Here is a 25,381-nt window from a genome sequence, read left to right on the forward strand (position 1 = left end):
ATGAGATGTGTCTGGGTTGAGCTGATCTTTGCAGACTGTAATCTGCAAGCCGAAAATGTAAAGACACACATTTTTAACAAAACCAAAAAAAAAAAACCATAAAGGTGTATGTGAAAGAAATGAGAAAGAAGTGCTGTAGCCATTTCGATAAAGAGCACATTGAGAGGATTCACAGAAATGTGACTTAAAAGCGTCAGGCTGAAGTGGCTTTGGAGGCACGCTACGCTGCTTTTGTGTAATTGAAATACATCTACAGATAGGGAAATGTGAGTAGAGTCATTTTTAAGGACCATGCTTCATCAGCATTGCATTGCAACTGCTTCTTTTTTTTTTGTTTGAGGTACTGGCACAGAGGGGTGGTTGGGGGGGTTGGGGGGGGCACTTTCACCTTTAGATGACATCGAATAATCCAGAGTGGGAATCACATGGCCTGGGAGGGGGTAGGGGGGTCATGGGGGGGGGGTGAGGTCAGATATGTGGGATTATACCATAATTCTCTATTAAAATTGCCCGTAATACTGACATGTACTTACAAGGGGGGGGGGGCAGGCCTCTAAACGAGCTTGTTCTACACTCACAGTAGTACAGACCGACAGCTGGATGCTGCAGTATTTAAGTCTGAGTTATGCAGCTACTTACTGGTATTAGCCAGCTATAGCACAACGTCCGCTACAGTCATATGTAAGTCATTGTTGCTGTTTTCTTTTCTTTGCTGAGTTTTCTTCTCGTCAAAAATACAATAATTTCATCATTATTATTATTATTACTATTTTATCAACAGGAGCTTTTCCCTGTGGCAGCTGTTGCTTGTTGTTCTAATCACACGCGTTATTACAATGGGCTGGTGTAGAAACAGCTACGGTGGGCCTAATTTTAACAAACTAATATTCGTCTCATGCTGCCCCTGATGCCTGCATCTGTAAAGCGCTTCCAATTAAATTAATCTCACGGTTCATTTGGTATTAAATTTGTTTTATGAACTAATCTTCCTCTAATCGCGTTTCATTAAAGGGGACCCAATTTCGTAAACCTTTTTTGTGTTGACTCCAGAGTTCCAGAGTACATAAATTCACCCGTTGCCTTAATTTCCCAAGAGGACAGATATCAATGAATTACGTGTTAACCCTGTTGTTTAACTACACAGATCAAGTGAGAACTCATCTGCTGTTGACAAATTTTGCTCTATTAACATCACACACAGAGCTATGCTTAAAATGAGAAATGTCTTGAGGAAAAGAGAAAAAAAACTACAGAAAGTAATGTATCAAAGTGATCCAAAAATAGCCAATTAAATGGGCCGATCTTAGAGTGTACACCAGCGCTAGCCAAACTTGTTTGTTGTTTTTGTTCCAGCCAATCACACGGTTAGTTACTGAGAGCAATGCAATTATCTGGAGGCTTGGGCTTGCTCTCTCTCCACAGGCATCATACACGTTATTCTGCTTCAACAAACCTCTATCGACACCTCAGTCCATAGCTCCGTCCTTTCATTTACATTTACAATTTTAGCCATTTAACGGACACTCTCATTCTGAGAGGCTTAAACCGCTCACACCCTTTACAATCCATTTATACAGATGGATATTTTACTGAAGTAACTCTAGTTCAAGAGTACAACCTACAACCCTGGAGTAGCAAGCCAGGTTTCCTGACCATAATACAGTTTAAAAATGATACATTTTACACACTGCAGTCCCCAATGCCCGTGTAATTACACCAAACACAGAGGGATGACAGGCTGTGTCACAGTAAACCTGTAAAAATCTGTTTCTTTTTCGTATTTTATATATATTACAGGCATTTAGCAGACGCTCTTATCCAGAGCGACTTACATTGTATCCAATTATACAGCTGGATATATACTGCAGCAATGCAGTTAGTACTTGCTCAAAGGCAACTGCAGTGTCTACGGAATGAATGCAACTTTAGGCTACAAGACCAACTCCTAAGCCATTACACTACACTGCCAATTTATTTAAACTCTCTTAGATATCAAAACACCGCAGTCTCAATCTTATCCGCTAAACATCCTCTTTGTTCACAGAAACACACCGACGGGAAACTTTCTTGTTTAACAACCTTTCGCAAAGGGGTGCGTGGGGGAATTTCATCGCGAGACGCTCTCGCCTTGCCATAAACGCGTCACCTTTAAGGAGGGAAAATAAGAACCTGTCGTTCACCCAGGTGAAGGTGCAAAGCTCCTCCTCGCGTGTGGAGTCGCACGCTGGCGGAAAACGCCCCCCCCCCCCCAACCCAAACACTACCAGGCTCCGGTGGGAAGAAATCTGAAATCGCAGGAAGAACCCTGCCATAGTATTATATGATATTATATATTATTTATATTACACATACCAGACCCTGACAACCACCACCCCGCATCCCCCCCACCGCCCCCCCCCCCCCAAACAATATATCAAACTGCAACAAGACTGTAAAGGTCGACTTGGACTCAAAATAATCACTTTTGCCGTTTAATGGCCAGACATATTAACAACCTAGTCACATGACCCTCTAGATCAAAAGTCTGGAGTCTGAGGGGGCGGGACCAGGTTGGTCTTTCCTGATTGGCTCCCTGTCCGCTGACATCACAAAACATTCCGCCTGAGAAGAAGAATAGAAGTGGCACCATGGCCAGGACTGGAGCTGATTCAGCCCTGAACACCGTCTTCGTGCAAGTGCTTATTATTCTTCTTTTTCTTTTTGCCGTTTTAAGACGACCTGATCTCAGTAAAAAGCCGACAAATTCAATCCAGCATGCGGTCACGCAGGGTGTTTATTAACATTGTTCCAAAAAAACAATCACGCTGGAAACGTACCACCAGGAAAGCTAAATGAAAAGAAGAAAACGCCTCGAACGGCCACAGTTGGCGTGAATTTGTTTTGCCAGTGCTGCTCCCCAGAAGCATGGCTTTCTCAAAAATAAAATTTATTTTTTACCGTGGCCATTTCAAAGGGTCCCTTACTGCTCTTTTAACCAAATTATGAGCTTATTACGCCCATTCATTTCCTCTCCCCTTTCAGACCGCTTGAAATGGCCTACATCACATTGCTGTTTATTGCAACGCTGGGGATAAATCCCTTGAGCCGTATTGAGAGAATCCCTCTCGCCGGGCTGACACAAGCGCACTGATTGGTCCAGCAGCTGTCAAGGGTGACGGATCAACGGGCAGAAGAAGATCCGATTGGTTTGAGAAGACCGAAGGGGAAGTATTCAAGGACAGCGCGTGTGTTGAAAAGGCAATCGGGGAAGGAAAAAAAAAAAAAAACAGAAGCGTGTCGTTAGGATTTACCCAGAATCCAAAGTGGAATCTCTGCTCTGCAGAGGCAGCAGAGTTCAAAGCTGGTTGTTTCTGACACAGCCGCCACCAGGTGCACCGCGCCTTCCAGATCAGGTAACTGCCACCACGCGAATAACGACCGCTCTGACTTCTCAGCCATATTTTGGCGTCACAGTAAAATCACAGACTAACAGTCTAACCCCCCCCCCCCCAGTAATCTTTTGCTAACTATTTCAAGTGACGGGGGTTATGCCCGTGCCAACCATGGGGAGGGGGGGATGGTGGGACGTGGGAGAGGCGCGGGATTAATTATTGAGCTCCATTGCGCGCACACAGAAATATCGATTTGTGTTCCGCGTTTCCCGGTTAATTAGGGTGAGTGATTTCGGTGGCGTCGCGGCCGAGAGTGTAATTACAGATAAGGCTGGCGTTTCCACATTTTTGGTGATTCCTGGGTGGGGGGGGGGCGGGGGGTGTCCTGGCGGCCGCGTCATTACCGCGGTTCCAGGACGAGTTCTCGCCCGCGGCGGCATCCATCACCTGATCCGTTTCAGCGCGCCCCGTCCTCGCTCGACGAGCGTGCACACCAGCGGCAGCGGGGCCTGCGTTTCCCATTCTTTAAAAGGACAGGCTGCGCCGCCCCCCTCTCCCCCCATCTCCCCCTCCTCAGACTCTGTGCTTTACTCAGACAGCCAGCAAGCAGAGAGGGGAACAGACAGAGAAGGAACCAAAACTCTGAGGTTGCCAAGTGGGGGATCCAACACCCCCCACCCCGGGAGGGTTTGTATATGGCTCCTGAGCTGATTGACCTACAGACTGCCCCCCCTCACAACTCGCTCTGGCTGCAGTTCTACTTCCAGCACTGTGTTACGTGTCCGCGGTGTTCCCCTCTGAAGTCGGGACGGAGAGCCGGACCGAATTTTGTTTACATTTTTTTTTTTTAGGCAAACGATCCAAAAACGCTCACCACTTCCCCAGCAACATCCTCCTTGATTAGAGCATCGTTCACAAACATCAGCCGCCGAGCGGTAAGATATTCATCTCCGCTCGCTCAGTCCCCCGATGGGGAGCGGCTCGGTCGGCTGAAGGGGGAGAGCGCACCCCAGGAGTGATTTATCTGTCTCATTTCCAGCGTGTCCCGGGCTTTATTGGTGATGAGCAGGCTCCAGGAGCAGGATGAAGGTGCCCCCTTCTAAACTGAGCGTGGGGCGTCTGTCTCCCTTTACGGGCGTTTTAGGGGGTTCTGTCTGCACGTGGGAGGCGCACGTCTTCCACCCCCCCCCCCCCCTCGATTTACACACTGAGGGGCCGTCCCATCACTCAGGGATGGCGGGAACGGCGGGAAGAAGAGAAAGAGGAAGTGAAAGAGAGGAAGCGAAAGGCAAGAAGCTAAAGAGAGGAAGAAAAAGAGAGGAAGCAAAAGGCTGGAAGTGAAAGAGAGGAAGTGAACGAGAGGAAGCGAAAGGCAGGAAGTGAAAGAGAGGAAGAGAAAGGCAGGAAGAGAAAGAGAGGAAGAGAAAGGCAGGAAGTGAAAGAGAGGAAGCGAAAGGCAGGAAGTGAAAGAGAGGAAGAGAAAGGCAGGAAGTGAAAGAGAGGAAGCGAAAGGCAGGAAGTGAAAGAGAGGAAGAGAAAGAGAGGAAGCGAAAGACAGGAAGAGAAAGGCAGGAAGTGAAAGAGAGGAAGCGAAAGGCAGGAAGAGAAAGGCAGGAAGAGAAAGAGAGGAAGAGAAAGGCAGGAAGAGAAAGGCAGGAAGAGGAAGAGAGGAAGAGAAAGGCAGGAAGAGAAAGGCAGGAAGAGGAAGAGAGGAAGAGAAAGAGAGGAAGAGAAAGGCAGGAAGAGAAAGAGAGGAAGAGAAAGGCAGGAAGAGAAAGAGAGGAAGAGAAAGGCAGGAAGAGAAAGAGAGGAAGAGAAAGGCAGGACCCGCCGCGCTGCTCTGTAATTAATGAGCAGCCCGCGGGGACGGAGCCAGATGGTGTCATGGAGGATTAATTTCTGATGGCGGTAACGGCGGGAGGAGCGGCGGGCAGCGGGGAGCGCGGCTCGCATCGCGGGAAAGCCGCCGGGCGTCTCCGAGCGACAGACAGCGGCGGGAAGGGCGCAGCCAATGCATTGTGGGATACCGATCGCGAGCGGGACCGTTAGCGGGGAAACGCAGACGGGAATCGGACCGCCGGGTGTCAGCCAAAACGAAAATGAGCCTTCGGGGTCCCCGGCGTGGGACAGGATGCGGTTCTCATCGCGTGATTCGGCGTGATAAACCAGCGTCTGATTGGCCGCGATAAACCAGCTGTCCATTTTGGCGGCTTGCACCTCACAACCATTCTTATGTGAAATTCAGTTTGCGCGCATTAACGCCAATGCAAACGAACACACTGCGCCACGACCCTATACGCACGTTCGGTTAAATACTAGTCTGAAAACAGTGTTTTGTCTGACAGTCAAAAGGGACTCCAGAGCCAGTGAATGGGGTCAGGGAGATGCTGCTTTACACCCAAAGGGTGCCCGGAACCCAGAGAACCTGCCTGTCTGTTTGTCCTGAAGTCCAGGCCGGACAGACGCACAAAACGAAGAAGCAGCACGGTTAAAATCACTTTATTTACTGTGCTATGGATGTAAGTGATGCCTGTGTACTAAAAAGTCCAGGCCATATATAATAAACTCTGTTAACTAATGACCTCACAGTATGGGGAGTTCACCTACTGCACGCAGATACCGCCTCATTCCTGTAGACTATTTACTCCACGGTCCTAATCACAAAGACATGGTATTCAATGGCTGGTTGCTTAATTTATTCTCCAAAAAGCAGCAGAAGAGAGAGAGAGAGAGAGAGAGAGAGAGAGTGAGTGGTAATTGTGTGTGTGAAATAGAGAAAGCTAGTGAGAGTTAGTGTGCGTGTGTGTGTGTGCGCGCACGCGTGAGAGGGTGTGTGTGTGTGAGAAAGATAGTGAGTGTTAATGTGCGTGAGTGTGTGTGTGTGTGTGTGGAGGGCTATCCACGAGTGTGGTGTACTCATTCCTTACTCTTGCTCTGTTTGAAACAGGAAGATAAGAGTGCGCAGTCCCCCTGTTGCTCACATAGTCATTAAACACAGACTTCATAAGGAAGAAAACACTGCTGGCCTATGGGAGCAGTGCTCTGCAGTCTATCCCAGCAATCTTATTAAACACTGTCAGATACAAAACACAGGCATGGACATACACATGCAGGCACACACACACACACACACACACACGTGTGCACATGCACACAACCACACACACACGTGCACGCACAGACACACATGCACGCACTCACACACAAGCTCACACACGCACACACAGAAAGATTTTTCAGACTCAGACTCAAGTCATTGATTTGGGTAAACACTGGAAACTTGCTTTGCAAAAATCAAAGTAAAAGTTTTTAAACAAGCTTTCATTTAAAGAACGCTTTGCATATTGACAGTGCATTTCAGAGTACTTCGTTCCACACATATTTCCTTTGTTCCCAGATCTGGACTGAGCAGTTAAAGTTATCCTCCCCCTCAGTGATGTCACGTTATCTTCCCCCTCTGTGATGTCATGTTATCCTCCCCCTCTGTGATGTCACAGAGAAGATTAGAATTCCAGCCCAATGGGCATATCCCTCCACCAAAGACCAGTGGCTGTGGGTCACACCCCGCCACAGAGAACGACACTGCAACTCCAGAACCTACACTATAGGATTTCACAGACATTCTCATCCAGAGAAAGTACACAAATTGCATATAACCAGATATTTTTACTCAAACAATACAGGTTAAGTACCTTGCCCAATGATACTATGGCAGTGCCGCAGATGGGTACTGAACCCACAACAAGTTTGAGCTACAAGCCCAGTTTTCTCAGAGTCACACTACACTGCCATTGCATTATAGGCATTTAGCAGACGCTCTTATCCAGAGCGACTTACACAACTTTTTACATAGAATTTACATTGTATCCAATTACACAAGCTGGATATACACTAAAGCAATGCAGGTTAAGCTGCTGTACCTCGACACATGGAATCAAACCTGTGACCTAAAGGTTACAAGACCAGCTCCCATTATAGTACACTGCCACCTCAGAACTTTGAGTAGAACCTGTGCGTTAGGCTGCGTTAGACTGGGACACCGGGCCCGCGTGTAAAGACCCAAGTGGCTCCGTTTCCCAAACCGTCCATCGTTTTTCCAGACGTTCTCCGAGACAGTTACGTAAGGTGGAAGAAGAGGTGGCCCCAGCAGACACGCAAAACAAAAGCGGGGCCCCGTTCGGCCTGCTAATGGCCCATTAAATTCAGCCGTGGCAGTTTCAGTAATCTTCACCTAATTGGTCTGGAGCCTGAAGCACTTCAGTAGAGTTATCACCACCCCTCCCCTCCCCTCTTTATGAACCACCTTAATTTAGCACTGCCTGCCCTGCCTCGCACTTGAACCTCATTGGAAAACAGACAGAGTTGGAGAAATACCGAAGGAGAGCCTGCTTATTCTGCACGAGAGCCAACAATAACAATCCTGCATGTCATCATCTTCTGCCCCCGTCGGCATTCTCGTCAGCCTCGTGCCCAGCATCGCAGGAACTGCACCAACTGTGGCGCCATCTTTTGGTGGAATGACCAAACTGCTGCTCACTCGAGGCCTAAAAAAAAATGCTGCAATTTTTTAAAGCAGTTTCGATTGTTGTTGCTTGCTAGTTATTACTATTATTAAGCAGTATTAATAGTAGTATTACAGCCCTGGAGAGGGTGCAGGCATTTTGCCGTGCGTTAGCAGGCACAGCCTATCCATTCTCGCCACTCGGCGTACTCACAGGACGGGAGACGTGCGTCACGCCGTGCCAAAATCCCCGCGCAAACATTCGGCTGCGGCGAGTCATCCGGCGGAACTATGACAGACATTCCAATCTGTCAGTCTGGAGGAGGTTTAAAAGGGAGAGTTCAGGACGGCATCCGTCACGTCGCCGCGGCAACCTGTGCCAGAGATCCTCTTCCCCGGGGAGAACGCGACGGGCGGGAGAGCGTGAGGAGGACAAAATGGCCGCCTCGGTAAACATGTCCCTGAGACAGCAGAGAAATCAGAACAGCTCTGCAGTGATGACATTAAAGAAAAGTTCTGCCGAGAAAAGTAGTCTGAAATATAGACAGGTGCAATATTCTGTGGTGAAGCTCTTGTCTGGCACGTACCGGGTAAAGCTCTGCTGCTTACAGGCAACATAGCTCAGGAGGTAAGACCGATTGTCTGGCAGTTGGAGGGTTGCCGGTTCAAACCCCGCCCTGGGCGTGTCGAAGTGTCCTTGAGCAAGACACCTAACCCCTAACCCCTAACTGCTCTGGCGAATGAGAGGCATCAATTGTAAAGCGCTTTGGATAAAAGCGCTATATAAATGCAGTCCATTTACCATTTACCATGCTGCGTTAAACAATGAATTTGCACTGATTCCTGGACAGCCACAGGTTCTGATCCTGGAGAGCCACAGGTTCTGATCCTGGAGAGCCACGGGTTCTGATCCTGGAGAGCTGTGGGTTTTGATGCTGGAGAGCACACATGGTCTGCCAGGATGGGTGGCGGCACGTGCCACAACAGTCCTCTTGCCCATCGTGTGATCAGCCGCATTCATTCGTGGAGAGATTCTGGGACAGATGAGTCACCATTCGCCAGTGTGGACAGAAGGCACACGTGAATTAGGATGGGGCCTGGGAAGGACCCAGATAACCGCAGAATTGTTAGCTTTAGAGGGAGGGGTTGACTCATTGGAACACTTATCCTCCTGATACATACCCCTGTCATTCCATATGACATGCTCTTCTGTAACAGAGTTATCCATCTTCCATTCAGGACAGTGGCAGAGGTTCTCTTAAAAAAAAAAAAAAAAAAAAAAAAAAAAACAACACATGAGAATAAAAAAAGAAATGAAAATGCATAACTTCCTGGGAGGCATGTTGTCTCCTGGGGGTTGTGTAGGAGTCAGAAAAGTGTTTATTTTGTTTTGTTTGTTTCAGTTTTTTTTTTTTTTGTTTGTCTTTTTTTAAACACAGCTCCAGGTTGACTGTGGATGGCATATGGTGCATGTCTTTGACAGACGTAGTTTATGCCAGAGCAGAATCTTCGCGCAGGACAGACACGGAGACGCACAGACTTGCTGAAAGTTTTGAGAACTAAGCCACAGGGGAAAAGCCAACCAACCGTTTCCTATTTTTCTGATGGCATCAGACTTTCTCTCATATTCCTGACAAAGAGAAGATATGACTCCATCTCACGGAGAAGGCGATGCACAGTGACATTTAGAGTGCTGCTCACACGCATTCCGGCACACACATGTACATGTGCACACACAGACAGACACACACACACACAGACGCACACACACAGGTATACGTACACGTGCACACGCAGAGAGCACACACATGTACACGTGCACACACAAACACACGTGCACATGCACACACAGACACACGTGCGCATGCACACACACACGTGCACACACAGAGAGCACACACATGCAGGTACACATATGTACACGCGTACACAGAGAGCACACACGTACACGTGCACACACAAACACACGTGCACATGCACACACAGACACACACACACACGTGCACACACAGACGCACACACAGAGAGCACACACATGCAGGTACACACATGTACATGCGCACACACAAACACACGTGCACATGCACACACAGACACACACACACACACAGGTATGGGGAATGAAGTGCACAGTGTCATTCTGTCATTCTCGCTGAATGTCATTTCCGCCGCTAGGATCTACCAGCAGCGGGACATCATCTCTTCAGCGTCTCAAGGTCACCATGCCGACCTTCACGCGTCTGTATATTCCACACACTACTCAATAAAATCCCACAGCGTAACTGCCCACCGCGAGCACTCCACTGCCGCACAGTACGTAGCGGCACTGGAACGATGACGTTCAAAGCAAACCCCTGGAAACTTGAGGGGGAAAAAAAGGGGGGTCAATAAACGTTACCCTACAGTACCGGTTCCCCCGAGACACCCGTACAAGGGGAAAAGGTAAAGTTCTCTCCTTTAAAAGCACACGAGCTGAATTCAGAATAATCTTATGTCACAACCTTGAATTTTGGCAAATAAGATCACAGAGCTTTTCTGAGGGATAAGTCACTCATCCTCAAAAATAACTTAAAATACAGTGACACTGAAAAAGGGTTAACTGCTGTTGAAAGTCAGCTTTTTGCATGGGGGGGGGGGGGGGGGGGGGGGGAGCGCATTTCTTTAATTACAGGTCCCAGCTGCAAGTAAATGTATTTTCCTCCAGGCCCCCATCTTCCTCACACAGAGCAAACGTCTGACGCGCTCACCTTCAAATGGGCGTGGTCTCACTGATTGACAGGTGAGATGCCATCAAATGTTGAGATATGCTATTTGTAGGTGCCCTTTCCTTCTAGAATGATCTAACAAGTTAGTCCAGGAGGGATTCAAGCATTTTCTTGCACACAGAAAGGTGTGATATTTTTTCCCAGATCAGTTTCCTTTTAGAGCTTAGGAGGCGACAAGACTTCAGTTTCTCTCTCTTTTTCATTTTTATTTTTTTTTTGGCAAAACTGCGACTATTCGCCCTCTCCATATGCCTTTGGATCTTCCTATCAAAGAGAAAGAGGTTTCCGAGCAGGACTGAGCTCCTACAACGTTAAATCCCCCATCACTCACGGTGCAAATCTGAAAATACAATTTGCCGGTGGATGGATCTTCAGAATGAACCGTTTCTGTAATGTTGCGTGGAAGGCGTCTCTACGGCTGCGTGTTCTTAAGGAGAATCACCCGCCTCCTTTCTCACACTTACTGTCCTGATAAAAAGGGTCTTTCACTATGTGCATGTGTGTAGCGTGTGTGAGTGTGCATTGTGTAGTGTGTGTGTGTGTAGCGTGTGTGAGTCTGTGGTGTGTAGTGTGTGTGTGTGCACGCAATATGTGTGTGTGTGGCATTTGTGGATTGCTGTGGTGACAGGATGGTGTGCATATGCGTGTGTGTGTGTGTGCATGCATGTGTATGTGTGTGTCATCCCGTGTGTGTGTATGTGTGTGTGTACGCAGTACGTGTGTTTATGTGTGCGCGTGTGTGTGTGTGTAGCGCTAAGTGCAAACGCGGCCATTCATGGCTTTTATCAAACCTAATGGAAATGACTGTAGTACAGAGTAAAAGCAGCCTTGCGTGCCAGACTTACAGACTCACAGCTCCGGGCTGCTGAAAGCACCAGAGTCCAGGGAAATAAACCTGCCCTTTCAGGACAAATCCAGCGTGTTTCACACCATCACGAATCGGAGTCAGAGAGGCAGTCAAAGGGGAAGGTTGCCATTCACACAAACTATGAGATGCTGACCAACTCCTGGTCAATGGCAGCAGAGAAAATGTATTTATTTTTTTTAATCAAAGCGGTTTTAGTTTTAGAAAATGCTTTGCTGACTTCAAGATAAAACTTCAGTTTTTCCTGTGCTTTGCTTTCAGTGTTTTGTATTCTTAGGTAGCAACGCAGAGCATTTTCTTGAAGCTGAAAATAAGCCTGTAACTGAGGGCTCTTCTTCAGTTCATGTCATAAAATCCTACCGTCTGCACACTGAACTCGTTTGAGAGGTGGTGGCAGCCATTACAGATATAGGAGAGATTCAATTTTTAATTTGCAAATAAACTGTACTTTTTAAAAATAAAACTGAAAGCTGAACGGAGTTTGAAGCAGTCACCAAAACTAACAAATGAGTTCAACTGGCTGTGCTGCAGAGTCTCAGTGTGCACGTTGCCACTGGTGGCCAACTGGAAGTTAAGAGCCAGGGCGTGACTTTTCCCAGCATGCACCCCACCGCAGACAGCACAGATCCTCAATTTAAACTGGATAGCTGAGCGTTATGAACATACCAGTGGCAATGAGCGCTCTCCTTTCCATCACTATTCACAAAACTGTAAAACAGGGGTGCACAGTGCAGTGTCTGCAGGTCTTTTTGTGAATTCCTCTCAAACAGTACAGCCTCATTAGGACTTGGAAAGCAGGTGTGTGGGCTCCCAATTTAGCTAAACAAATGCTTAAATTAAGCACTTAAACGCCGAAACACTCCAAAAAGCGGCACACTCCCCGGCCGGGGGGGGGTGGGGGGGGGGGAGCCTGGGGCTGCAGAGGAGAGCACACACTTGTCTGCACTTTCCCGAAATCGACATCTGAGAATTCAGCAATAAGCACTCGTGTGTATATACACAAGAGGGCATTCCAAATTAGACAGAGAGAGGAGAAGCATAACAAGGACACGCAGTGGCACTGATGCGAAGCACCGTGAGTGCTAATAGCTCCCCCTAGTGGAGATCCTGCAGCCTGCTAAATGTGAGCGAGTGAGTGTGAGTGCGAGTGACTGACTGACTGTGTGAGTGAGCGAATGAGTGAGTGAGAGAGAGTGTTACGGAATGAGTGAGTGAGGGAGGGACAGTGAGTGTGTGAGTGAGTGAGAGAGTTAGGGCATGAGTGAGTGAGGGAATGTGTGAATGAGAGACGGAGTGAGTGTGAGTATGTGAGTGAGTGAGGGAGTGAGAAGGTGAGTGTGTGAGTGAAGGTGCACGTGTGTGAATGAGTGATATACAAGCCAGGTCTTTGTGCTTTGCCTCCAAAAGAGTAATTGGCGAACAGCACCGTGGTTAAGGCCCGAGGCGCTCAGAGGAGGGCAGGTTGGGTCTGCGTCCGTGAGAAAGTCTTTCGCTTTGTTCTTCCGTCGGCGGCAGTGGAGGAACGGTGCCAAACATCCGGCACAATCAGGCGAGCACAGCAGGCGCTCTCCCGCCCCTCTCCCCTCAGAGCCCCTCGGCCTCCCCCTCAGACGCCTCACAGGGGGCCCGGGGCCCGGAGGCAGGGAGGCTCTGGAGAAACCGCCACGCAAAGCGTTCGGACGTTACTCTTCTTTTTCCCGTTTGGAGAAGCGGAGAGAGACACAGAGAGCATTAAAGGAGGAGCGGGGACGGAGCGGGGACAGAGCTGAGACAGACAGGGACAGAGGGGGGGCAGGCGGGGACAGAACTGAGACAGACAGGGATGGAGCGGAGACAGACAGGGACGGAGCTGAGACAGACAGGGACAGAGGGGGGGCAGGCGGGGACAGAACTGAGACAGACAGGGATGGAACGGAGACAGACAGGTACGGAGCTGGGCCAGGCGGGGATGGAGCTGGGGCAGACGGGGACGGAACTGGGGCAGGCGGGGACAGAGTTGAGACAGGTTGAGACGAACGGGGACAGACGAGGACAGACGGGGACAGACAGGGACGAGCCCCGAGGAATCGGGAGACTTCAGGTTTCACTAAGCGGCCCCGACACCCAAAACCTCCACCCGCTCCAACACTCCCATCACTCACCATTAGCAGAGGGGGCCACTTAAGGAAACGTTCCGGACTGTTCCTTGTCCATTTAAGGATTCACGCGTTTGATTTTTAATGTTAGCAAGTTTGAATATAATGTGCCGCTGCTCCTCATGGCACTTCCCCATAAAAAGAGAGTGCATTCCAAAATGACATTAATTCCATCAAAATCATATTAAAAAAAAACAAAAAAACTTCATTTTATCAGCATTCGTTTATATAATGATTTCATATCACAGGTTCGTTGCGTTATGCCATTGTTTTGGGGTACCTTTCCAGTGCATTATGGGAAAGAGTCAGACCGTTACTGTGCGAAAGGTGGATTTGACCATCATTTCTCAGACCTGCATGGGTTAGACAGCCTGAAAAACGTCAGCGTGCCACAGATCATTTTCTCCTCAGGTCTGAAAAAGATCCGTCATCCAGATTTAAAGTTAATCAATAGAAAAGCAGATGAACATGAGCTTGAAATAAAGATTTTTTTGTGGACACTAATTTCAATCTTGACAACAAAGAAAGCTAGAAGACATTGATAGTGTTTGCCAGATACCTAGCTTTCCTGCTTGTTATATTTCAGTGCAGGACCATCTTGTCATTTGGCATTACTGTTACTAACAGCAACTAAGTGAATATTAAAATTTCCGGATACGCACACATCAGACATGCAGAGTGGTAGGCTCAACCCGTCAGTAATGAAGCCATCTTAGGTTCAGAACCATTTTGAAAAGCAGTGTACCATCACATAGGTCAAGGAAGGGTGTCAACACCACTCTCATGTGAAGTTCCCCGCTTCAAATACATTTCCTAAACTGGCATAATCCAACTTTCTCACAGTGTCAATGCATTCCACACCAAGGATGATGGCTTTGACAAGTACGTGTTCTGATTATTGTGTTTTTTAAAATATTTTTTATTTTTAACTGAAATATAATGAAGTGTGTTTAAATATGAAAGCGCCGCACAGTCAGGGTTGGTGGCCCCGGGCGACACGGAAGCCAAAACTCATTCATTAACAATGACCAGACGCCATCAATTACTCAGGCGTACTCAGGATTTAACCGATGATAGATTATTCAAAAGTAATATTCCTTTCTAAAAGCCCGGGACATTATTCATGCTTATGATTATTAAACGCTCTTAAGTGGCTTTCTAAATCTCTTTGACCGTAACCCATTCTTATTAAAAGGGACCTTTTTTTGAAGGTTTCCGCTCGGTCTTGCTCGGCTGGTTCCAGCCTTGCAGGAAATGCCCTGGAGAGAAATTCATGAGAAATTTGGCACTGAACAAATGGCTCTCGCAGAAAGCCTCCACACTGGATGTTTTATTCAGCAGGGTAAATACAGGATATGCAGACCGTACTGGAGTCCGGCTGGGGGCTCAGAACCAAGCTTAAGATGAGAGACTACAGCCGTTTGTGTGGGGGTCTTCTTCCCCCCGCAATTCCAGGACACAAAATGGCGTCCATGCGTGAACTCTGCGTGCCCTGGGGGAGGGGTTTCCAGACATGTAAAGCAGGGCAATTACATTACATTACAGGCATTTAGCGGATACGCTTTTCCAGACTTACACAACCTTTACAGAGCATTTACACTGTACACATTTATACAGCTGGATATACGTATATACTGAAGCAATGCAGGTTAAGTACCTTTCTCAAGGGCACAACGACTGTGTCCTACCTGGGAATCAAACCTGCAACATCCAGATTACAAGACCAGCTCCGTGCCCATTATACTAAACTGCCGCCAATTGATGCTAAGCACCCAAAAACACACTTTGTTTCAGTAATCGAATGCGGAATCAGCAGGATTTCTGTACAATTTCGCGTAGGAGAGAGGAGAGGAGAATTCCAGCGATTCACAAAACGGAAACCAGGCCATTAGCTACCGTTATCGCCGCCGCTCCCCGCTCGCATTCAATTAATGCTTGTCCTTAATTTCGTCTCGCAATTAAACTGCATTTTCTCTCCCCCTCACCGCAAAACCAAACGGTCTGATGAGTTTAGAGAGCGAGAGAGATGCCAAATGCAATGGGGGGGGGGGGGGGAGGAGAGAGAAAAAAAAATAATTTCGGAAATGAGAGAGGATGAGCCCAAATGGAGCGTGCGGAAAGACGAGCCCAGCCGGTGCAGTGAGGCCTACGTCGCCGAGCATTAGCGACGGGGAAACGAGGCTCCGTGAGAGCAGAAATGGGCAGCGACCACGCGCCATCAGCGACACGCCGATCTGAACCAGCGACGAGCGTCGCTCACGCACGGTTACCCACCGACAGCTCTACTCACTGCGGGGCTTATGAAACCTCGCTCTCCCATTAGAATCAATAGGCGGGGACGCTCGCTTTCAAAAATTTTATTTCACACTTTCGGTAATGGGTATCGCCCAAATTATTGGTTAACGGACAACAATGGTCCAGAAATTGCTTCTAATGACACACATTATTCAATCAGAAATGGCTCCAACTGACAAATGCATTCGAGAATTCTGAGATATGACAGACAGATGTGGCAGCCAATCAATGTTGGAATACAGCTGCGCCTATGGAGAGTGGAACGCAGCCACCGTAAATCCCGCCTCAAAGCAAAATGAACACCCGACTGATTGGTTTAAAATAGCAGAAATCCCATCCCATTCATCAGTCACAATTTCCAGTATGATTTAATCAAGCAATCATTTAGTCCATCACTTAATTACTTGATGAATAATTCATTATTTTATTTATTAACCAATCATAAAACTGGGATTTTGATATGGGGTCTCCTCACTAGTGTTTAAGATGCAGTGCGGTGATTAATATATTTTGAGGTCGTTAAACACTCAGCTCAGTCAGAATGAGGCATTCCATAACTGTATAAATACACAGTCTGTGCTTTGGTTTTCTTTTTTTTTGGTCTTGAAATACTTGCACTTCGCACCCTATAAATAAAAGAAAGATTGCAGTTTCCCCAGTGTCAACTCTGAGGTTCGCCTATGCTCATATATCAAGACCAGAAAGTTTTTTTTTTTTTGATCTTGACACATTTAAAACAGAGCCATCGAAGCCAAGATTGAAAGTGTCAAGAGCGGAGCGGGGGGAAAAAAATAAAATAAATAAATAATAAAAACTTTCCAGGCATGAAATATTGTGCACTTCTACCGCCTCGGTATAAAGAGAAGACGGCAAAGAAATCCGAGTGTGAACTTCAGATCTCCCCCCACCGAACAGAATTTACATTCCAGGTCTGGCCCAAAATAGCAACATCTTTTTTTTACGACTTGCGAAACCAGGCCTGCACCTGCCTATAGGCCGGCCCGTGTGAAACACGCCAACCCCCATCGCACGCGGGTTTCGCCGGGACATCGAGCTTCGAGATCCACGCTGTGCTCAAACCACTGATTTTCGTCCCCCCCGGGTGGGGGGGGCAGGGGGGGTGGCGGTCCGCGGTTTAACATATGCGCGGGACATGAAATAAGACGGCCGTAACTTCTTACGATCGTTTTTTTTTCTTTCTTCTTCTTCTTCTTCTTCTTTTCGCCGCGAACCCCCAGAAGGCAGAGGCGAGGCGGTGTGTAGTGCTCTGAGATCCTTGTCAGGGTGACGTTCCCGCGCCCCCCCCCCCCCGACGGCGCCTTTTCGACAGGCCCCCCCCCTCACTGTAAAACCGCCCTGATTTATTTCCTCAGCCTTCACTCCCCCGGGCCTGTCAGGCACACATAAGCGCTGGAATTATGGGACATGATGTGGCCAAACGGCCGGTGGCGACGGGGTGGGGGTCAGCCGTATTTCTAAAATACGGCGCCCGTCCCGCTTCTGACAAGACAAATCGGGGGACGGTCCCGCCGGCCGTATTTACACATGTTGGTGGGAACAACCCGGAAAATGGTGGGGGGGCGGGAGGGCATTAAAACCAAGGCTGGATTTACAAGGTGCCAGGGTGCCCAAATACTGTGTAAGGGGACACTTTTCTGTGCAGTCTGTTTCCGTGACTTTAAAAAAAAAAAAGAAAGGAAGAAAGAAAGCCCTGCATCTGAAGACCGAGCTTATCAACGTGCTCCAAGCCTGTCCTGTCAAACGCACCCTCTGCAGCGATACAACCCCGAATCTGAGCTTCACCAACACCCACAAACACCCGGCAACGCTGAGAGACGCACACTGCGGTAACTGCTCGCGGAATAATTAATTAAAGCTCGACTGAACCCACGGCGAACTGAATATTAAGCGGAGAAAAAAGAAGAAGAAAAAAACATTTGGATTTACTGTATCATCAATGTGTGGCAATTCTCCGGGGCCTGGATCCCCAGACAGCTTTACTGGGTAATGGGTCTATGAACAAACAAACAAGCAAGCAAGCAAACACACACACACACACACAAACCAATTAATAAGCTACCCACACCCGTTAAATAATTGGTTTGTTCAGTTATGTGCAAACCGTTATAATGAATGGGGCATTTCACTGCTATGGTAAACAATGAAAGCACGCCGCAAAATGTGTCCTCATATGTAAACTTCAGTAAACAAGCAAATTACAATCGCTATTATTTACACACATAGTTATAACGCTCATGCAGAATGTATAATCAGAGCCAGCCCTAAGGAGCTGGTGGTCTGAAACATGAAAGTGAAAATTCTACAATTAAAATGTGTTTTCAAGAAAAACATTAATTGTGAGGTCCATGGACGGCTGTGGCCCGAAATGCCCGCACAGTGTTTACGCCAGTGGCCAGCTCTGTGTATAATATATGCGCAAATTAAAGACATCGTTACTTCAGCAATTTCCATTGTCAGTTTGTTTTGCCTGTACAGGGTTTTTAAGAGATCTCGCTGGCTAAAACCGGATTTCCTCTTGAATAAGTTTGTGTTGGTTTTAACTGTACCATGCATGCATAATCTCCTCATTCCCAGACTGCTTATATTTTTAGTTTATATCTTGCTTTTATCATCATTTCACATGTGAAGCGCTTTGGGCTGCTGGACACCGTACGAAGCATTATCCAAAAAAACAGTATTATTATAATAATAAGAATGGCTGCTTTTGTAATTGCCCATTCAGCTGATGTAGTAAAGGAGAAAGCTAAACACCAGTGCCTCAGAGGCCTCATAGGCGATCTTTGCCCTCCCATCACCCTAAATTAGCGTAGCCCCGTCATAATTCACTATCACTCGCACAACCCCGCCCACGCGAAAGCTCGTTCGCGGAGCTGGAAAACGTACACGCGCGCGCGCCTGATAGGCTTGAACAGCCTCCGCGGTTTAAAAAAAAAAAAAAAAAACCCTCATTACAGCCGGGCAGCGGAGAAGAGAGATGAAGAGCACGCTAACGCCCGAGATATCGATTTTCAGATTTCTCCATACGGCTGGATTATACAGTACGGATCGGTTTGTTTATATCGTCGCGCGCTTCAATCTGAAGTCAATTTAAAAAGTGATTTCCCCAGGGGTCGCCCGAACGGGTCAGAGTAATTACTTTCAAATGGACTCTTGTCACGTTAATTTTTTTCTTCTTAAATATGATGGGAAAAAAATCTTGACAATATGTTTTCTTATGACATGAAAGTCAAGGCCAATTCCAGCAAAAACACTCTTTATTCTTACTGCGAGATTCCAATTTTAAGCATGGCGTGTCTTCGTCTGTCATTGTTCTTTTTATGAGTGAAATCCATGTGTTTGCTCTAAACTGGATGGGGAGCCCATTCCATTATTATATTGCAATTATAAGCAGTACTGGAGAAAATCTGTACTATTCTCAGGAATACAATAACACAGTATCACCATGAAGGCACAGAGCCCCATTTATAATCAATGACAGTAATATTAACCTAACAAATACCAATTTGTATTGTAACAAAAAAAGGTATGATTACACAGCTAAACTATCTTTACGCAGCTAAACCGAAAGCTTAATGTTATAGGTATAGCAAGAAACCCCTTGCCAAAAATGAAAATTTGAAAGCATACTCCTTAATGTATGTGTGTTATGTATTAGGTCCCCACTGCAATACAAGACTATGCTAGCGTTTGCAGCAAACATGCACTTTTGCTGTTTGCTGGATATATGTCGAAGCCATTCGTATGTAGACTGGAGTCTACGATGACAGGAAGACAGAAACAAAGTTTGGCACACACTTGGTTCGTGTTCTATTCTAAGTCAGGAAATATAAAATTAAGCTTCTTTTTTTAATTACACCTTGCAGCTATTAAGGTTAAACCTCCACTGAGTAAAGCAGCACTAACATTTCTCAGAAATGAGAAGATATTTAGTACCCTGTTCTTCCCATTCAAGAAGTTAGATCCAGTTTACATGTAGGTCTATTCCTATGGGGCCGATGTTTAACCCTTTAAGGTGTGACATCACAAATATGTGATTAGAATGTCCTGAACTGAACATTCCAATGTTGATGCAACAATCATTACTGGTTACTGAAGACAACGGAGTTCTAGCACACTGAATTAAATTTAAAAAAACATTCCAAAAAAGGGTTAGCCATAGATTAGAGCACAACAAGATGTTTCATTCTAGGACACAGGAGGTCTTCTGCTGTCATTCATGAACTTATCCAGAAATACAGATAAAATATCATGCCAACTGCTAAGTGATTGGTCTAATTAAATCATTAAGAGCACAAAGTTGGCATGAAATCCACAGACAGCTGCGGCCCTCCTTGCCCACCCATTCCACACTAACCCACAGTGGGGAAACTGTCTATCAAACATTTGCTTTGCTAGACACAATCAAGTTTTCTTTTTTTTTTTCCTGGGGTTTCCCTGGAAACATTATTTCAAGATTAAGATTTCGTGTTTTAGATGAATGTGCTGTTTTCTGTCCACTGTCCGTGTCTGCCGCTGGCCTAAAACACAGTCTTTGAGAGCGCCGGCTCAGCGTGAGAACAGTCGAGAGACAGGATGCAGCTGCCAGGAGCTTCTGCACACGCTCCCACGAGCCTCGGCCAATCAGAGGCCACAGAGGATCCAACAAGGGAGGGGGGCGGGGCTTCTGTCCCAGCATTCTGAACGGAGCACAACCTCAACGGTACAATTTAGGCAGCCAGCAAACGCTCTCGTCTAGAGCGACTGGCCCGGCTCACACAGCATCCATTTATGCAGCCGGATGTTTGCAGAAGCGACTCAGGTCAAGCACTTTTGGCTCAAGGGCAAACAACGGCAGCGACGGCCCGACCTGGGTACTAAACCGACAACCTTGGAAAGCTGCAAGCCCGATCAAGGCTCGTTGAGAAGGACAGAGTAGGGAAAGGATTTTTATCCACTGTGTTATTGAAAGGAGAATTGTTAGTCTTTCTCCAATAAAAAAAAAAACAAAACACCCCCGACCCATCAGGCAATGATCAGTCGAATCTGCTGAATAAGCAGAGCTTTAAAAGGCCAGGGCTGGGGCTTAAAGACCATAATCAAGCAGAGGGACGTGTGGGGACCGAGGCGGTACACGTCCCACACAATGACAGGACTGGCCAAGGTGGAGTCTAAATTAAGGCTGGAAATTTGCGTGAAGTGTAGTCCCCGGAGTGCTTCAGTTCACAAGCAGTACCTATGAGCGCATTTATATGATGGAGTCAACTCCCCCTGCCCCTTCTGTCAGAAACCCCCCCCACCCCCCACCCACACTGAGACCTACTTTCAAACAACCTTCACCAGGGTCATCGCACGAGGTTGAGGCACAAGAACCATTTCTGAACTTGGGGGGTGCTGGGGCTAAGCACAGACAGAACATCAGGTGGCCCAACAAACTGTTGACCATGGTGGGTGGCGGGTGATATATCTGAACAGCACAATTCATTCAGACATACAGCATTTCATAACATTCATTCATCTGCTAAACTTTCTGAAGGTTAGAACTTTGTTTAGTTCTGACCTGGCGCTTAGCCTGGTAATTACAGTGTACAAAAAAAGGTTTTTGGAACGAGACAAAAGCTGGTCTCCATATCGAAAGAGCACATCGAAAAACGTTCTCCCTAATGCAGCTAAAACACTGGCAGCCACTATTGTTAATCAATCTTTATGCAGGAGGGTCCTACTGAGCCCTGGTCTCTTTTACAGACAAGCTCTACTTACAAAACATTATGCCAGAATATATATATATATATATATATATATATAGGGAGTCAACCGGCATACAAACTTTCCAGTGCTGTGAGTTTGAATGGCATCGAAGGAAAACACTTCAAAAGCCAGTGCTGCTAAAGATGGACCCTACGTCACCATAGTAACGCCGTAATGCACATTATGAACATTCTGTGGCATTATGAGTCAGTTTTCCATTTACTTTGGTGCACGAGCTGTTAGCCCCTTATCCATTTCATGGTCCCCCAACCAATCACTAAAGAGCTGCCATAATTACAATAACATATAGGTAAGAATTGCAGTTCTTATTTATTTATTTTTGCCAATGCAAATCGTTTAACCGGTACAAAGCACATTCCTTTCAGCATTCGACATAGATAAAAACAATACGTTGAGATTCTATGCAGGTGGCATGGCAAAGCAGAAGCATTTTCAGTTAGTCTAAGATTTTATTTACTTTATCATTTGCGGTTCTGTAGGGTAGGTGAGTTACAATGAGGTAATTGTTTTAGTGGGAGCCCAGGCTAAGAGAGAACGAAATAATAAAATGACAGAGAAGGTCACACAGATCCAACGAACGTGCTTAAACTTTTCAGTGCTTAATCCATGGACAAGCGGCTCCCACATATGCTATCGCTAGAATTAATTTTCACACTTTCCCACACTTCCGATCCGCATAGTTACGTTGGAGGCCATAGGGTGCTATCAACAGATGACCATTGCCTACTATCCCAAAATATCTTGGGTATGTTCACACCTGTTGCTCACCTACCTGTAACAGGTGCCTGATGAGGTCAAACGATTCAAGCCGAATGATGAATGATGGCCTGGGGGGAAAAAAACACTTTTAAGTTTCGAGATATTCGCTCAGTGAAGTAGCTGCCCGATCATTCACACCGTTACAGTGAATCGTTGTGAAATGCTGGGTCGCGTTATGTTCCCAGCACAAGAGCACGTTAACGTTAACTCCCCGTTAACAAAACTCACTAACAACCAATCAACTGGCAATGTGTTGTTTGTTTGTTAGCTAAATAACTCGGAATAACAAACAGATGAAATCTACTTGGCAAATAGGCTAACACTGTTATTCTGCTATTTACTGGACGGCCCTATAATTGTAAACAGAGAACTTAAGCTTGCCGAGAAACGCATAGGCTTACGTTTTTGTTCCGAGGGTAGATAGCGTCTTCTACTACCGAAGTTCACTCTCCGCTAAAATGAACGGCATAATTGTATAGCTACTGCCGCCTGCTGGCGAAATATAGCCTAATAAACCAGTTCACGTCATGAAAGACATCGCCAACAGTGTTGCCAAATCTGCTTATGAATGCTATGTTTATATGAAGTCCCTTCAAAAACTCAGAAGTCGTGGGGTGTGGGTTTTCGGGCTTATTTTACAAAATCTGACTCCGTTTATTTGAAGTGTAAGAAGCGACCCCATTTTTTTACATTAATGAAAAATATAGGCAGCCAACTTGCTATTTCCCTGGTTAGCTATCGATCTGTTTGCAAAAATGTGCTTTTTTCCCAACGCTTGAGACTCGAGTCTGTTAAAATCAAACTCATGTCACGTCAAAATCGTTTTCCACAACTCTATATTGTTTAAGCAATGAAAATATCTGCTGTTAAAAAAATAAATTGAATTTTTGTTTTCAAGTTTTGGAGGGGGTGGGGGGGGCGAATGATGCTCAACAGGACATGTCAGTGAGAATCTCTCGCCCAAAGGAGCTCTCAGTTGTTTCAGACAGCTTGGATAACTGCCATCTTTCCAACCTGATGTTGCTTTTCTCATTCACCTCAATTTGCATAGCGACAGACTGAACCCTACATGCAGTGCACGTCTCGTGGTGTTTTTTAGACACCTAGAGTACGCGCGTGGGATGTACGCGATTCAGGTTTACTAAGAGATTCGCGGCGTGTGTTCTGAAAGGGATCCTTTGTCTACAGTTTGATTTGAATGTGACATGTGACCTTGTACTGACATGTTTTTTTTTTTTTTGATTGTCAAGCATACGCTGACAGCTGTAAGCTGTGGGCATCTGTCTCTTTGACCAGATGAGAGAAATCTGTCTCCAGGTTCGATGCCTTTGCTGCAGTTACCTGGCAAAGACTGTGACAGATGAAAGTGTTTTTTTTTCTTCTTCCTGATATGCAAACACGCTTATATGCATTTAGCATGCATCTGTTCTGTAAACAGATGCTCGTATCCACAGAGACCGAGAGGATTTGGGCACGCAGCATGGTGATGCATTTCCTCTGGGTGCATCAAACAGCAGGCTTCTTCCTGGTCTCGTGTTGACTGGTCTCTGCCAAACGCTGGTCTGATTTGAGTGGCAGATGTAGACTGTGGGTCTTCTGATGTTCGTCTTCTCTGACGAGCACCCCCCCCCCCCACCCCTCCGCCACCCCCCCACCCGCCTCCCCGAGTGTCAGCTTGTCAGATCAGATTAGATGGAGAAGATAAGAAAGAAACTATAAGAAATTGGGTTTATTTCTCCCCAGTTCAGTACTGCTTAATGTTATTTATTACCCCTTCATATTTTCTCTCCCAGCGTAGAACTAAGTTAGGAGCGATAATATATTAGTTTACAGAGGAGTTAAGAGAGAATCCTTCCAGGACTAAAGGCTATTCTAAAGCGATTATTTCACACGCTGAACAGTCCTGAAAGTGTTTTTACTGTTGTTTTTCCGAGTGACCAGAGGTTGACCGAGGATGTCCATTTGAGCGAGCGATGTTCGCTCTTGTCCACTGGCGGGCCGCGGGGGGGCTGCGTCTCCTTATTGCGTTCCGCTTAAAATCAGCAGCCGCTCGTAACCCGGAGACGCAGAGGCGAGCCGCGACGATCGAGCGAACGAGCCCTTTAATTTAGTGCTTCTGAGCGCGCTCGGGAGCGGCGAACCTCAGCAGGCCCGGCGGCCCTTCAAGGGCGAGAGCGACGTTGCCCGAGAGCCAAGGGCAGGTTAGCTGGAAGTCACGTGACGGGGTGAGCGGGGGGTAATGGAAGCTGTCAATCTCCCCGGCCTGGGAGCGGGGGCTCTCTCCCGGTCCCCCCGGAGCGCCCCCCGTCTCTCCGCCGCGACGCCCGGAGACGCTCCCGAAGGGAGGACGGACTCGGCAGCGATCGAACAGCCATTCCCCAAAGCGGGAAGAGATGTCACAGGTCAAACGCCAGAAGGGCCATCAAGGCACCTCTGGGGTGACCCCCAGCTCACTTAGGAGCACTTAGCACACCCCCCCCCCGGTCATAGCCCCCCCATGAGTGACTTCGTCTCGTCAAGCCAAGAAAGTAGGACTCCAGCACTTCCACCGACAGAGAGGTCGACTTGCCTTCACGACCCACAGTGCAACAGGTGTCTGTATCCATGGCGATCATCAGCCCTGAGCTGTGACGGCTTCCGTGACGTCAGCGCAGAGGTACCACTCTTCTCTTACCCGGGCGAAGGCATTCCACTCTATTTTTACCACTTCATTTGCGCTTGACCTTTTTCAATACCAGGTAGGTCAAGTGAGAACTCAGTTCTCATTTGTAACGGTGACCTAAAAAATAAGAGGGAATGCGAGGGATAAATGTGGCCAATCAGCTGAAGGGGAATGATCAGGCGACCAGATGTAGAGAGCAAGCTATCTCATCCTTGCATCCTTTCCTCGCATTCTTCGTTGGGTGTGGCTAAGGAGCGAGGAA

At 47.0% G+C, this 25,381-nt stretch overlaps 1 protein-coding gene across 1 annotated transcript in view; it reads right to left on the reverse strand.

The window, feature by feature from the left end:
- Positions 1 to 22,648, reverse strand: part of gfra4a (GDNF family receptor alpha 4a) — a 270,692-nt gene extending 248,044 nt beyond the window's left edge. Inside the window, exon 1 of the mRNA XM_064334720.1 lies at positions 22,471 to 22,648. The gene's annotated coding sequence lies outside the window, so the exon portion shown is untranslated. The remainder of the gene's footprint in view (positions 1 to 22,470) is intronic.
- Positions 22,649 to 25,381: the final 2,733 nt, after the last annotated feature.

Source organism: Anguilla rostrata, chromosome 5 (genome assembly GCF_018555375.3).
Source record: "Anguilla rostrata isolate EN2019 chromosome 5, ASM1855537v3, whole genome shotgun sequence".
NCBI lineage: Eukaryota > Metazoa > Chordata > Actinopteri > Anguilliformes > Anguillidae > Anguilla > Anguilla rostrata.